The sequence below is a fragment of the Lonchura striata genome, chromosome 1, assembly GCF_046129695.1.
Source record: "Lonchura striata isolate bLonStr1 chromosome 1, bLonStr1.mat, whole genome shotgun sequence".
NCBI classification, from domain to species: domain Eukaryota; kingdom Metazoa; phylum Chordata; class Aves; order Passeriformes; family Estrildidae; genus Lonchura; species Lonchura striata.
Window position 1 is genome coordinate 61,611,118 of NC_134603.1, and position 12,815 is coordinate 61,623,932.

The 12,815-nt window shown below is 39.4% G+C and overlaps 1 long non-coding RNA gene across 1 annotated transcript; it reads right to left on the reverse strand.

Annotated features, from left to right (window-relative positions):
* Positions 1–7,320: 7,320 nt before the first annotated feature.
* Positions 7,321–12,800, reverse strand: LOC110469744 (uncharacterized). Its single transcript, XR_004147812.2, has 2 exons — positions 12,583–12,800; positions 7,321–10,592 (listed from the first exon to the last, which is right to left on the reverse strand). It is a non-coding gene; the product is annotated as an uncharacterized LOC110469744 (long non-coding RNA).
* Between the last annotated feature and the right edge of the window lie 15 nt (positions 12,801–12,815).

Sequence of the window (12,815 nt, forward strand, 5' to 3'; positions counted from 1 at the left end):
GAAATAATTATGTCAAGCAATTACTTTAAAAAATATTCTTGCAAATTTTGACTATATGGTTCTAAAAAGCTACCTATATGGAAGAGACTGAAAATGCAGTGCTTACATTTAGTTTGGTAAGTTACCAAAGATTTACAAGCTTCTGACAGGCTGGAATTTTTCTTTTTCTACAGAAAAAAAAGGGGAATCCTCTTTGTAGCCACCATTTAAGTACTAGAATGCTGTGATGAGATCTCTCCAAGCCCTCTTGTCTTCAGGGAGTGACTATCTCTAGTGTTTCCTGAGAGGTCAAGTTCTCCAATCCTTTGGTCATCTTCCTGGCCTTCCTTCAGACCCTCCCCTCACAGTGTTCCCGGCTTAGCCTGATATGTGCTGCATAACAAATTGTGTGAATTTTACAGGTTGGAATGACCCTTATTAATGAAAACCTTTATTGTTGTGACTTCAAACCCTATTTTTAATTACATAAAATTATGGAAAATGCTAAATCCTTTAGCTATTTTAGGCTCAAGTAAAGATCTTTGGGAAGATATGCTATGCTTCAAAGGAAACAGTAAACCATGCCATTTGTAGGACAAAAATCCTGCAGTTTATATAAAAATTTACTGAGAGAAAATTTCCACTGAATTGAGAGTTGCAGATTTGGATCAATGCACATCCTAATCTAAACTATCTTGGGAGCAGAAAATACAGAAGTGAAGAGAAGGCTGCTTTGTCCCTCTTGAAGTATGAAGTATTAAAACCATCAGACTTTCTACACAGAGATGTCATAAATTCCACAGTTGTAACAGTAGCAAAGGGACTGATGTTTTTAGGAGAAAGAGTTATTATCCATGTTTTTCCTATAACTGTAGAGCAGAAGCTTTCAGTCAAAGTAAGTATTGCAAATGTGGTTAAAGACAGCACAGATAAACTTCTTTTAGAAGATTTACTTGCAAGAAAAAGAAACTGGAGTTTTAGAAATTAATGAAGACCTACTAAAGCTTCCATAAGATTACAGTATCCAAAATATTAAAGATTGGCAGTTGCATATTTTTTTCTTTTCTTTGATGCACAGTGTGTGTCTTTTTTCCCCACTGTTCAGAAACAAACCTTCTGGTCTAAAGAATTTATTACAGTCTTACCATTTTGAAAGCTTTCAAACCCAGCAACTTTTAAAGCTGCTTTTCTGGTTTTGCTTGCTACTTATCTATTTTCAAGGAAGATGGTAGAGTTGTTTAAACTCTCTGCTTGTCAGTTCCTAATTATAAGTTTTTGCCTTGTTAAAATGTTTGCATACATGTTCTTCAAAAATTATTATTTTTCCACAAAAAGGACCCTAAATTTAAAAATATTGTGTCCAGAGGCTGCAAAATTTAGTTTTTGAAAATAACATTCAAAACATCTGCGAAGAGATACAAGGAAGACAGAGAGCTTAAAATACTGTATTCTAAAAATTAAAAGACCTTTCTTGTAATGAAAACTGACAGTAAACTGAATGATATTATGATTTTGCAGCTGCACTCTCAGCTGTCCATAATTAGAGTGAATACTGCACATATATAGAACAATAATTATTGAGAATCTGTCCCAACATTGTGCCTCAGCTTCAAATGAACAATATCTCTCCTACATGGACTTGTAGGATATGCATTCAGGCACAAAATTATTAGCATAGAAAAGTGAAAATTAACATCTTAAATTAAGAGTTGCTTTACTATCAACAATGTTATTTACAGTAGGATTTGAAAAGCTAGGGTATTCCATAAATAACATTCTATTAAAAAATGCCATTTGGTTGCCATTATCTATTAGCGACAGAGTTTTCTTCCTCTTCCACTTGGTAATAATGTTGTGTATTACTTTATTTTAGTAAGTATGAGAAAGACTTATGTCGAGAACCTGCTATTATGTGAGTTAAGAAACCAAACACATCAGATAACTTAGTGGTCACCATGGAGCAAAGGTTAAGGATACATATGCCTGTTTACAAAATACTTGTTTAAAAGACTGTGGAACAAAATTGTGTAGGGCTTGTAGGGCACAGGAAGACTTCAGAAGGTGCCAGACTTCAGAAGTTAGGTCAATTTCAGATTCTCCACTTATTTATTTTGTATTAAGTAAATGCTCTGATCCATCTCTTTGACTACTCAGCAAGCGACAAGTTTTTGACAAATTCTGGGACTACTACCATCATCCTTCCCTACCTTCAATTTGATTCCTTACTAAGGCATAAGATAAATTTCTGATGCCAGAAAGCACAAAATCAAACACTAGGACTTCCACTATTTCGGTACTTGGACAAATTTCCAGTAATAATGACTCAGTGGTTTAACCCCTTGCAGCTCATGTAGGTGACAGGAAGATCTTACCTAAAGTCAAGAGGATATTGACAACTTCATTCACACTTTTTACATCTTCAAACAAATCATCCCAAGCAACATTTATATATATGCACATATGTATCTATGACTGCTTACTTACATATCTGACTGTTCAAATTGCTTCAGCTCCCAAACCTACTGAGCATAGCTTGTAGAGCCTGAAATGGGCTGTCTACAAGGAAGAATTTAGTTTTTTTACAAGGAAGAGTTTAGTTTTAACCTTTGTATGATCTTGTGGGCAGATGCAAGCTTGTTTTAAAGACATAGATGTGACTGCATTACTATCTGGCACCAACCCTGATCTAATAAGCTCTTCAAGAAGTTTGGAGAGACAAGTTCTGACTTAGTGGATTGCTAATGCAGTCCTTGGCTTTTTGACTAGAGCAGCCTCATATGCTCTTTACTCACAAAGAAGAGAGTTTGCTCCTACCTACCATCAAAACAGCTCAGATAAAGAAACATAGAATCACAGAATATCCTGAGCTGGAAAGGACCCACAAGGATCACCAAAGTCTGACCCCTGACAAAGGACAACCCCAAAAATCACACCAACTTTGTACAAGGAGCATAAAGTAGATGTAATAGAAGACTGGAATATGCCGGTCACAAGGCAAAGAGAGGAAGGAAATATTTGCAGAAAATAATACAGCAATCATTGCTCTAAATGCAGTATTAGATCCTTCTGCATTTTCCATCTTTCTATAGGAACCTTCTCTAGCTTCTAACTGCAGAGCTAGAGAGTGTGGAGATTTTATCATGAGTCCAGAAAGACATGATAAAGTGTGAAATATGGTCCAGAAATATCTGGTGTTCAACATTATGTTATTTGAAAAATACTATTTTGAGTTTCCACACTCATGTTTGCAAAAGAACCTGAAAGCAGAGACTGCTGAATCATCTGATATCAGAAGCCAGATTTTATTATTATTTTAATCTTAAAAGAGTGGAGAATTTTAGTCACTCAGGCCTGCTTTCAGCATTAGGCTCACTGTTTTTTAACAGTTATGATTAGTCATATTTGACCTTCTCTTTTCCATGCTCATTTTTGAAATAGTAAAGTGCATTTGAATCAAGTTTTCTTTCTTTCCCCTGGAACTGCAAGTATTAGAAATGTATTTTAAAGACACTAACACTGACATTAATTTCTAAAGACATTAAATTAGCAGTACCTTAGGGTTTTAAAATAAACACCAGAAAACAAAGTTGCATATGGAGTCATGAATTCACCACAGGTTGATATTATGGTTTTTATAACAAACACACACATCAAATGTAAATTCTTACATGTCTCCCTTCCTCGCTATGATTTAAGCTGTAACTGCTTATGAGACAGAGCACACAGAATACCTGAAGGCTTTTCTGATCCACCAAATTCGAGTTGGCAGTCTGAGAAATGAGATAATGAAAAAATACCTTTCTCCTTTTCTCACAAATTACACTGTTAGTTAAAACATTCTCCCTGGAGGATACGACTTCTCTCACTTCAGGTCTCACTTTTGCTCCATCCTTTCACCAACTTGTAAAAGTTCATACAAGTTAATACTTGGGCATTGGGTCAATGGCTTCAGGTAAGCATCTAAACCACCCCACAGTGAAAAATCAGACTTAATAGAGCTGCACTAAATTGGCACACATTCCCATTCCATCAGGGATACCCACTGGCTTCAGCAGATGGTATAGGCAATGTTTGTCATGTATCTGTGGTGTACAACGCAAACATCTGATCTCACATGGTGAATGAACCAGACTGAATGCACCATCCCTCCTCAGGACACCACTTGGAGGGAATATTTCCAGGAGGCTCAGAGACTACAACTGGACTTTGTAACTGCTACATCTTTTTTTTTTTTCCTTTCCTGGTAAAAACACTGCAGTGACACTCTGTAGAAAATAAACTTCTGTCAGCTATGGAGGAAGGTGAAGAGATGTGGTCATTGGGTCAATGATTATACAATACTCATTTTCTGGATGCTCACTTGCTACCTGATTAACAGACAAGCTAAAAACCTCACAGAGGATCATTTACCACCACTGCAATTTTTTCCTTTAATGAAGTTAGTCAGAAAAGGACTACAAACTTGGTGCCTAGACTATTTTGCAGCAAGGGTAAAAATCTTTATTTTCTGATTGGTACAAATGCAGCTGCTCTGCAGGAGTTGTCAGTGTTGATAATATTGTTGAGCAAACCCGGTGGAAAAACTCAGCATAGAAAAAATTGCAAAGACTTGAATTTAAATTCTTACATACAGAGGAGGATTTTTTTTGGCTGTCACTCATGCTCTATTCCCAATTTTGTTTCTCTGTTTTAATTTTGTACAGACATCTTAAAAGCATAAATGGTAGGAGAATTAGTATCTATTATCAGTACATAGTTTAGTTACTTTTTGAATGCAAAAACATTAATACATTTTAGTAACTTTGTGTGATTGACTCAGATCTGTGAATAGCACCATTGTAGTTATAAATGTATTACTATGGAATTTTGTGAAGAAGCTTGCTCTCAAGCTGAAGGAAGAAAAACAGGCAACTGCCTTACAGAGGAAAGTTCAAAAGTGAGTAGGATGAGAAACATGAGAAAGCTAAAACCTGGAAATTCTCTTATGTCCCAAGCAGAAGAGAGAACTGAACTCCCCATGCCTCACAGCAGAATATGAAGTGTAACACCTCAGATAATCTGGATGAATGAACCCAGATAAACTGCAACATCTTAAGTAATGCACCAGCACTCACTATGTAAGGCTGAAGAAAAGAACATTCAGGGAAGTAAAGGACAGGCTGCTGTTTTTCCTGGAAAAGGTTGTTAAGAACTAAACCAACAAGCACAGCTGAAAGCAAAAGAAAATGTACAGAATTTGACAGCTATGATATCAAAAGTACTGATGTACCTGAACATTTCTGGCAGATAGAATTGTATCTGAAAAGTTTAAGTTAGGAGACAGAGTTTCAGCAACAGCTCTCAGGCCATTGGGTCACCTGAAACAAGGCAGAATGAAAAGGGCTTACCACACAGCATTCAGCGTGTGTCAGTGCCCAATAACAGATACACTACTTACTGAGCTGTGGTTTTGTTGTCATTGTCTGGCAGCAAGATCATTTGTTTTAATGACCTTCTGCCATCATGTGAAAGCAATAGCTCTTTTGATTGGGCATGTGGTAAAATTAAAGGCTAATTGGTATTCCACTGACAATATACAGTAAGTGCCTCATTGTGCTGCTGACAACATCTGATGGATGCTGCTTCAGGGTCAAAGGAAATTAGTTTGATAGGAAAAAAAACCTGGCCATGCCAGGTTTGCAAGTTATCTACTAGTGTTCTATTTCACCAGAGATATTATACCATCCAAATTTAATACAGACCAGGCAGAAGAAAACAAAATGACAATAATGCTAAATATTATTGTGGCATCTGTCTGCTCTATGAGGTTACTTTTTTATCATTGTTTTGAAACAAACACACCATGAGGCAGCAACAATTTAAAGCATTCAGGACATCAGCGTAACAGTTTATCAAAAGAGGCAAATCTTGAGACCAATAACAGCTCTCCTACTACTAGAAATGTTACAAGCCTTGAAGAGCAGAGCTGGGCTGCTGGATATTCAGAAACCCTACACATGCCAAGTAGTTGAAAAGAAGTAGCTTATCTAAAGTGTTTTAAGTGCTAGATGCAGTTTTAGAGTTTATCTGCTTAGGTACAATTAGTGCAACACACTTTGGACACTGTCAGTTCTGCAGAATGTAAACAAGCAGCTGTGGCATGTTCCAAGGGCTACCCAACACGCACATTGCTATTTCTTTCCAGAAAGTTCCAGAGAGAAATACAGCAATAATTTTAATGTGTAATTATGCAGTAAACAACTTTATCTGTGAGCCAGCCTTTGTGTCAGAACAGGTTTACTTCTTATTTTACCTTAATGGCACTCATCAAAGCCTTAGTGGTCAGAACCCAAGCTAACATTAAAGACAGGCTTTTAAAATGGCATGGGAAAACTGGACCGGACTGAAGAATATAAATAAGCAGGCTTAGATTCTGAGAGGCTGAGTACTCATTAACTTCAGCGATTTCAAAGGCATTTGGGCTTGAAAACTTTGATTTTGAATTTGGGATTAGGAAGACAACTTCCCAAATGCATGCCTTCCAATTATCTTCTGTGTTCAGCAGAGAGCATAAAATACAGTAAAAATTGCAGCACTCATACATGCTTTTTGAACCCAGCTTTTAAGTGCCCTAGCTTTGCAAAGTAACATGAACTCCAAAAGTTCATTCCAGCAGTGCCTTGAACAGCTTGCATTATTACAATCCATTTTCAAAATACACAAACTAAAGAGGCATCATTTTTTTCCGTTAGGACAAAGCAAAGCAGGGTGAAAAAAAGAAGGGAAAGGGTGTGTGTCAAAGGGAAGGTCACCAGTCATGAACCCAGTCCTGTGTTCAGTCCAAATAAAAGAGCCACAACAGAAGTCATCCTAGTGCAACATCCCTTTTACAGGACACTGCACCCAAAAATGGGAAGAATATGCTGCTACTACGAATATTCTTCACCATGAATTTTCTCATTGCAAGTGAGAATTGCACAGCTGGCTCAGGTAAAAAAGTGAAGGCAATGAGTATTGAAAAGCCCAGTGCTAACCCAGTGAAGTTGGCAGTCCACCTTTGCAGACTGAGCCAGGGCATTTGAGATTCAGGCTTCTATTTATAAAATCAAATGTATAAAAAAGGAACAAATAAATGAGGAAGCTATTGCTTCTGTGTTGTTTAAATGTAACTTTTTCTAACTAAGCAGAAAGTTGCTGATTATAATTGCTACCCCTGTATTTTAGATACACACAAAATTCTAGGATACAGAATCTCTTTGGCAACTTCTAAAAGTAAATAGAAGCTCTAAGCACCAGATGATAAACTGTACTCAGACATTTTGATTATTATATTTCTATGGCACAAAGGAACAGAATCTCCAGCCTGGGATATCTTTTAATTATGCAGTAAAGCCTCCTATGAAGATACATAATAACTTATGCTACTGAAAAGCATGCCATGCATGAATACGTGCTGTTACTCTCTTCTTTCAGCATCTTTCAGTCAATAGCACCCACAAGAATGTATAAAGTTATTGCATATTATTGTACTGTGTATATATAACCTTGCTATATAACAAAGCACATTTTTCTGCAATTCTAAATAGGTTTCTCTGGAGTGTTTATATCTTTGTTTTTCTTACTAATTTTCTCCATATTATTTTCTAGTATACTTTGCTGCTGCTCACATTCTTTTCCTGAAAACTCAGCCTTTCTGCATCTGAGATCTAATGCCTCCACAATACCAAATCAACAACAACTACCCATTAGAGGCCAGGCTGTTGCTGCTCTGGTTTCCACAGCAGTGAGGCTGAGTTAGTTTTTTCAAAAAAAGGTGGAGAAGCACTTGTACCCACACAGAGCCAGTCAGATACACAGACCAAAACACAGCCCTCATGAAATCACCATCAGTACCAGCACCCACATCCTGTTTCCCCATCTGGCTGATTAGGATGAAAGCCTATATATGCAAGGAATCCATAGATGGATATAGTACAGATCCCTCCAGCAGCTGCTCTTAGACACTCCATCTGTCTAGTTACTGTCTGCCTGATCTTCTGGTGTCTCCAGTTGCTGGCACCTGGGCAAAAAAGCCCCTGAGGCATGTAGCCACACAGACTTCTGGCTCCCAGATCCCCTGGAGCATGTGCACACTTGCACACACTGACACACACCCTGTGGCTCCCTCTGGGCTTAGTCAATCTGTACCTAGCTTCTGAATCCCCTGGTCTGACACTTGCCTCACGTACAAACAGGCTCTCCCACAGCCTCATCCCCTAATTCCAGGGGTCCTTCCAACAGCTGGCTTGGACCTCCACCTTAATGTTCATTAGTAATTAATTACACACATTGATGGACACATCCACACAATATGCACCCGCTCCAGTCTTTCCAGTTGCTGTCACTTCAGACACACAGACACCTATGACATACTTATGGCCACCTGTCCAGCTGCTGGCACTCAGACCTTCACATTTGTCTTTCTAGCTGCTGGTATAACAAGCAAGAGCCCCTGTAAATCCTGGTGTCCTCTCCAGCCACTGGCACTTACTTATCTACCCACACAGAACAGACAGACCCTCATCCACAAATTTACCGACAGAGTTCAGTGACAAGGCTGGAAAAGCAGCAGACCACATTAAACTACTTACCAGCAACCTTGCAACTGGCCCTTGCTGTCTTCTCTTCCCTATCTTCTTGTCTTTGTCCCTTCTCAAATTGCCTTGGTCCTCCTTCTACCCACCTTGGTCTTTCTCCTAAACATTTTATAATAAGCCTTGCACAATCCCAAGAATCTCTGTCCTTGCACCCCATAATGACTTGAACGCCCTCTCAGGGTAATGATCCAGCCAGCTTCTTCCATTAACTTGTCTGGTGAATTTCACACTTGGTCCCAAGGCTCGTCCTTCTCCTTTGACAGTCCAATATGCAGAGCAGGGCATTTCCCTCATGCTTACCCAGTGACTTGGCCACTGGAGTTTCCCCTCAAGTCACTGCTCCTCTGTGCTCATGGCTACGAGACTCTGATAACCCCACATACAGCTTATGCCAAGACACTTTTCTGTGTTATATCATTACATTAGCAAGCACGGCTTAACAGTTTACAAATTATTTTCAATACTGATATTCCATGCACCATCAGCATTGAAGAACACAAGATATAATCAAGATTACTGAACACAAAAATTGCAGCAGACCCAAACTGCAAAGTTTTTGGTTTATAAGTATCTGTGATCATATGTTCAAATCCCTAGGGAGTTTCTCCACAGACTTCAGTAACTGATGGATCAGGCCAAAGGAAAAAGATCCTCTGCAGGGGGAAATAGCACAACTTTCATATTTTATTTCTATTCTTTACTATTTCCATCACTTTAGGGCTTATTCTTCAGAAATTACTTGCAAGCAGGTCATATCTATAGCCATGATTTGTAAGAAAATGTATGATACAAGTCAAAGCCCCACCCTGGCAGTTAGCACTTCCCCAGACATCTGTGCAGCTAAACACAGCACAAAAGGATCCAATGCTCTTGCTGTGAAACTCCCAGATAATTATTTCTTCAGCCAAAACCTCTCTGTTTCAGAGAGGTCTTCAGAAAAGAATTTGCTGACATGAGGATGAGTCACTAAAGAAAGACAGGAGCACAGGAGAAGGTTGTGGAGAATTTGACATAAGGATATATATGTTCTTTTTTTTAAACTTAAGAAATTAATGTCATGTATTTATGCTAATTAAAACAAAGCAAAACAAAACAAAACTCCCTTCCAAAACTCAATTATAGGTTGCAGAAAATCTGTAGCCATTTGGAAGACATAACCAGTAACACCAATATTTTAAATTTTTTTTTTTTTTTTTTACAGACAGAATTCTAAGGATTTTGGAAACCACCACAGAACACACACAAAAACAAAGGACATTGCCACATTAAAAGGCATCTTTAGGACTTAGAATACAACAACGTCAAATATGCAATTGACAACTTGTTGTTCTGCATAGTACTGAAAGGAGGACCCTACTGGAACACTAACAAGGAATTCCTGATTCAGGGATTTCTTTACAACTGTGAAGTGTTGTTAATAGAATATAAGGAGTACTGGAGATTTTAAAGAAAAAGATGGGAGTTTTGTGTGAGGTTTCAGCTATCCAGAAATTCTATGCTAACAACTTTGCAGTTTAAACTAAAACCAAATTTTTTAACTTTCAGAGTTTTCATTTATTTTATAAAACATTTATTATCACTAATCAAAGATACTGATGTTCCCCATAAAAATTTAAAAGGCAAGGAAATAAACTTTCCAAATCTCAAGAAACTTCTAAGAGGTAGAAGCTTAGAAGGACCACTTAAGGGTGATTCCCAGCATCATGCTCAGGCCCACTTCCCTAGCATCACCTCCATTAAGTGCATAATGTTGAGCTCACACAAGGCACTGTGATAAAGCCTTGCTAAGAGACTGGAACTGCACCAACAGCCAGCTCCTTACTGATTCCCAACTAGTAAGTCTTGAGGCAGTTGCACTGGCACACACTCAGCACAGCAATCAAGGCATTTTTGGGCAACACCAATCACATCAGTTAAATGTGGTATTATTTCACAAGCTTTTCCATTTCCATCTTCTTCTTCCTCATCCATTGTACACGCTGAAAAGGCTGTCACCTCCTGAAATGAACAAAGAAAAAGTCCTAATGAAGACAATAATTTCAATTCCAAACATACCCTTTTTTTTAGCGCAGGCCTGGAGGTACAGGCTGTATTAAGATGAAGTTCCATGATGGACTAAGACAGCAATCAAGCTGCTTCCTGGTTCACTTTCCACCAGCTCTCTAATTAATGGTTCCCATTTGTCCACAGGCTGAGAGATTTATATACATGCATTAAGCCATCCACAGAGGTCACCAAGACCTTTGTTTTATGTAATCAAAACTAATGCAGAGCCCACGGCTGGATATGTATTCAGAATAAAACACTAAATAACAGAATGGGAAAAACATATTATTGTACTTTAATTTTACCGTAAGATGAACATACTGAGATCAGTTCAGGTAAAATAGACCTGACCTCAAATTTTACTGCAAATAAGTGTTTTAGGTGAATTGTTTTTACTGTTATGGATTCTTTTTTTGCCTAGTTGATTTGTGTTAAGTACTCAAAAAAAAAATATAAAGACAACTGAAGACCAGTTCTGTGTGACCTAAGCTCCAATATTTAGGTTTGCAAATGCCCTTGAAAAGATATGAGGGGAAACTCCAGATTTGACACAATGAAACAAAGATAGTTGAGGCATTCAAGAGGCTAGAAAAAGAGGCTGCATCATGCAGCAGCTGTAATTTCAAAAGATTAAAAAAAGAAAACAATCCATGAACAAATGCCTAACACTTAACATAGACATAAATGTTGTGCCACTGAAATTATAGAAAGGCATCTGGTAAATAGTATTCATGCAAAATGAATTAGCATTAAACAAAAAAAGATCCAAACACACCAACCCCCCCACCCCCCCCTCTATTTATAGCCTCCCCCTCTTCCTTCGGGGGAAAAAAAAAAAAAGAGTAGGGTTGAATGACAGAATTTTTTTTCAATACTTCAAAAGTGAGTGCATGGAACAAATCCATAACCTTCTAATGTGTTGTTCTCTATTTCTGAAATCGTTCACAACACATACTTACCTTCTGTCCTTCAGTCAGCTGAACTCAGGAACAAAGAGGTTTAATTCAGTCAGCAAGTGGGAGGTATTAGACATAAAGACGAGACATCTGTCACCTCCTGGCTGGTGAGCAAGGTGGCACTGTCAGGAGCGCAGGCAGCAGGAGGAAGATGTCTGAGAATGGCTTGGATGTTAAATTTAAGTCACTGTCATAGCATTCAGAAGTCATCAGTAAAGCCAGATACTAGGGCAGGATTCAGCGCTGCCCTCACACTCTTCTAGCAAGCTGAAAAACCTTGGCAACACAAGAGAGGCCAAATTCAGAGGCAGCAGGCATGGGTAAGCACAACTGCACTCACTTTACCTAATATTAAGTAACTAATATTAATCATGTGGTGATAGACATAAAAACTGTGGAAATGTTGGAGAAAGAAAAAAGAAGTGTAAGAGACCCTGTGCCTGGGACTCAGAGTGGTGAAGGGCTCATGACCAGTTAAGTGGTACAGCAAAGCAAGATTTGAAAAATACAGTATGCTTTTTCAGAAAAAAAAAGCAACATGTTTTTAGCAAGTTTCAAGCCTTTCTCCACGGTGATCTCAGTGCTTTCTTACTGTCTATTTGTCCACTCCTGCACAGAGTGATCTTCTGCCAGATCACTAGTTATAATGACAGGTCTGAGCAAACAGCGCTCGCCGCCAAGGCCTGTGGATGCCGTGGGAAGGCGACATCCCGTGCCATTCACCCTGTGTCCACAGCCGGACAGCACAGCGCCGGCCCTGGCTGCCCACACGCACATTCTGTTTGAGACCTTGTACAAAACCCTTTCCAAGCCTTCAGGGAATGCTACCACCCCTAGCGCCATCACCCAACCCTGAACGACTCGTGTTTTCTGGGAGGAAAAGACTTCTCTGACTCCCATCCTTTTAACTCTTATTCACACTTCCCGCGAAGCCCTAAATCCAAGCGCCGGTGTTTTCTGAAGCAGGGCGCCTCTCGGGATCCCACCTTCCTCCCGGGCCAGCTCCTCGTCGCTGCTGAGTGCGGACAGAGCCGTGGGGCGGCTCCGGGACCAGCTCCTCGTCGCTGCTGAGTGCGGACAGAGCCGTGGGGCGGCTCCGGGACCAGCTCCTCGTCGCTGCTGAGTGCGGACAGAGCCGTGGGGCGGCTCCGGGACCAGCTCCTCGTCGCTGCTGAGTGCGGACAGAGCCGTGGGGCGCTCTGGCCCCGCCCCGCGGCGG